The 3,346-nt window shown below is 39.2% G+C and overlaps 1 protein-coding gene across 1 annotated transcript in view; it reads left to right on the top strand.

The window, feature by feature from the left end:
• The window catches only part of Capza2 (capping protein (actin filament) muscle Z-line, alpha 2), a 32,542-nt gene that overhangs the window by 692 nt on the left and 28,504 nt on the right, over positions 1–3,346 (top strand). The gene's annotated exons all lie outside the window — the stretch shown is intronic.

Raw genomic sequence — 3,346 nt, 5'->3', positions numbered from 1 at the left:
CGAGGACCCCGCGGCCGCCGAGGGCTGGGTCTGTGTCCGGTCCCCCCGCCGAGCCGACCGCGAGCCGTCCTCGGCCCCGAGGCCTGGCTTGGGAGTGAGGGGTCAGGGGAACATGGCTTAGGAAGGAGACCTTCACTTTTCCTCTCGACTTCCCCTCCCCAAAGGGGAGTGCTTCCTTTTCTGATTCTCTAGGGTGTTTCCTTTCCCGGCGGAGATCTCGTAACTCCACCCCCGTCCCCCGTCTCTTTTTCCTTTTTCCCCCCCCCTTTTCTCCCCCTCCTCCCCCTTGTTTCTTTGCTCTTGGGCTTGATCAGGAAGCTTTGCAGCTCTTATTCCTTGGAAAGCTGTAACGTGGCCCACAAAAAGACCCTCGCCCGTAGTTGCTTCCTGCCCGGGTTTGGCAGCTGGTCCCCCTCTGGGGGGACGGTTTGGTGGCAACCCATCCTACTAGACTTTTCCTGAAGGGGGGAGATGGTGAATCTCCTTTTTTGCATGCTAGATGCGGTGACAGCAATGGAACCAAAGCAACGACTCATTAATTTTCATTTAAAATAAGGAAATCTGATCATGGAACTAGTTCTCTCATCATCTACCCATTTCCTGTGGCTTACTGTGAAGACCCCATCTCTGGGAGGCCGGAAGGTGGGACGAGGAGAACCCTACTTAATGCGAGGTTTTTCCTAGAAAAGAACCATGATGGGTCCGTCCCCCCCCCCCCGACTTAGAAGTAATTGAATTGGTAGTTACAGTCTTTGAAGTGTCCACTCTTAACAGTGCTACTTCTTTTTAAGTTCCAAAACAGTCCAGCCATGTGGGAAACACAGTTAAATTCTGGTGTTTAACAAATGCTCTAATAAACCTAAGGATCTTGAACCCTGCACTCTGGTTTTATATTGTGTTCTTGTATGGAAATGAAGGGTTCTGTCTCCTTTCAGATGTGAGCATGTAGAAGTTAGACTGATCTTCATTTTGGGAAATGTTTTCTTCTGTGCTCTTTAGTGAAGGTGATAATAAAACAACAAAATGGGAGATCAGCATCACTGTGCACATTGCACAAACCCATTAGGCAGATCCGTGCATCCCTAAAAGTTACCCGCAGTATGCACATGTACATAAGTTGGTAAATGAAAATGAGTGTACATACACATACATCGATTTAAAATTAAGTAGTACTAGAAAGTTTTGAAAAGGGATTTTTCATTTTCTATCTCACCATTCTTAAGTGGTTATTAGTAGTAGCTCGAGTGGCTGGAAAGATAGCTGAGGAAAGAGTACCTCACTGTGTGAGTCAAATGTATACCTAAACGAGTGAACATTTTTCAAAATGAGTGATGACAAAATTCCTTATATGGCAGTCAAGCACTGTTTCCTGAGGCAGGGGCGGTGTTTAGATTTGCCTTCTAGAGTAATGTTTGAACAAATGAATGAAAAACACATTTTATAAGTTTCATGTTCTTGTTTTTATCTTGAGTGTTGTAGGAATATTGTGTAGATATATTACATATAGATTTTTTTCTATGTATTTTCTAGCCTAAGGAAAACATTGACTAAACCTTGGGGTTAAATCCCGGTAACAATATAAATTGAAATTTTAGTATCCTTTTAATCTTTTGGGAAGAGGGTGTTGGTTATGTGATCAGGAGGAAATGGAGACGATTTAGAGGTGATTTCTTTTTTTAACTAATACTTAAAAATCACATTACTTGCCTCCTTGTTTGTAGTGTTCAGACATGAGCTTTTAATATTTTGGAGCTTTTGGATCTGTAAGAAAGGAAGTGGTTAAGATGTAAATATAGTACTTTGTATCTACCTGGCTAAGAGGCAAATACATATATGTATATATGCACACACATATACATGTATATGTATATAGGGAGTTTGGAGATTGAGGTAGGTAATTTTACTATAACTGTTTAACAACTAGTAAGTTTCAAAAGCTTTAAGTACTTCACCCAAAGACATCTAGGAAAGAAGTGGTAGGAATTGGGGAAATTTAAACCCAAGTTTGTCTGATTCCAAGATTCATGTTCTAATGACATCATGCTCTCTTATTATAGAACTGTCTTCTGGGCTTGTATTTCGGTTTTAATTTGTTGACAGCTAATTTTGAAAAAGGGAGAGCAATGGTCCTTTTTTTTTCTTTTAAAATAAAAATTATAAATATGTTGTCAGACATTACTATCAGGTTCTATGTGTTTTATTGTTTGATCAGAGTTTATTGTTTAGCACAATGAAATGTTTTTATACCATTTTTTAATATTTTATCCTATTTTTTTCATGTATGCTCTGTGATAGAAAGCAGTTTAGTAATTAAATTCATCACTTGGGCTTCTGAGGCAGGAGAATCTGAGTTCTGAGGCCAGATTGGGCTACATAGTGGGACTCTTGTCTAAAAAAAACAAGCAAAACAAAAAGAGAAGTGAATCTAGAATGGTTTTGCCTCTTAAGTCATGTACAATTGCTTTTTTGAGGATATAACTGTGAAATTTAATAACCTTTTCTCCTTGGGCCACTAGACAGTAAATTTAGTTGAAGAAGTACAATGAAGTTTCTTTAATGTTATAGTGTGTTCCACAGACTTTTTACATAGTTACAGAAACTAAATAAAAAACAATTCTCATTTTCTGTTCTTGGAGTCACTGTATTCCCAGAAAGCATTTTAGTGAATTTGACATTTTATACAATATGACATAGGGCCTAAATAAAAAGTGATTCCCCAAACCCTTCAGAAGGATTTATTGATAGGAAAGGATCTTACTTTTTTTTCTTCTTGCCCCTCATACCTTTCCCCAGTGATTAGAATAATCTGCTTTCATTGCTTCAACTAGTATGTCTTTGCAGATGTATTTCAAGTACAAAGTTGTAGCTCTAACTCCTCTGCTAGGCATTGGTCCCACATTTTTATCTGCTGGTTATGTTCATAGGGAGCAGTTAACTAGATGGGTTCAGTAGAACCTTCCTAAAAGCAAACTGATAACTTTCCTCCTTCTTTACCCCCAAAGGAAGGCAATTTTTTTGTACCCATTGTTCTAGCCATTCAGGACTTTAAACTTCAGATTTATATGAACTTCAGTTTAATTTAGAATATACCTTAATACCTTATACAGTCTAAATTTTGTCTTTTTTTTTTTCCTTGCCAGTCTGGGGGCTCCAACTCTGGGCATTGTCCCTGAGCTCCTTTTTGCTCAAGGCTAGTGCCTCTTCCAGCCTTTCTGTGATTAATTGGAGATAAGAGTCTCACTGATTTTCCTACCCTGGTTGAAATCCTCAGCTCAGCTGAGTAGCTAGAATTACAGGCATGAGCCATCAGCACCCAGTTCTAAATTTTGTCTTTTTTTTTTTTTTT

This window comes from Dipodomys ordii, unplaced genomic scaffold, assembly GCF_000151885.1.
Source record: "Dipodomys ordii isolate 6190 unplaced genomic scaffold, Dord_2.0 Scaffold48, whole genome shotgun sequence".
Classification (NCBI taxonomy): domain Eukaryota; kingdom Metazoa; phylum Chordata; class Mammalia; order Rodentia; family Heteromyidae; genus Dipodomys; species Dipodomys ordii.
This window is presented reverse-complemented; position numbering and strand designations above follow the sequence as displayed.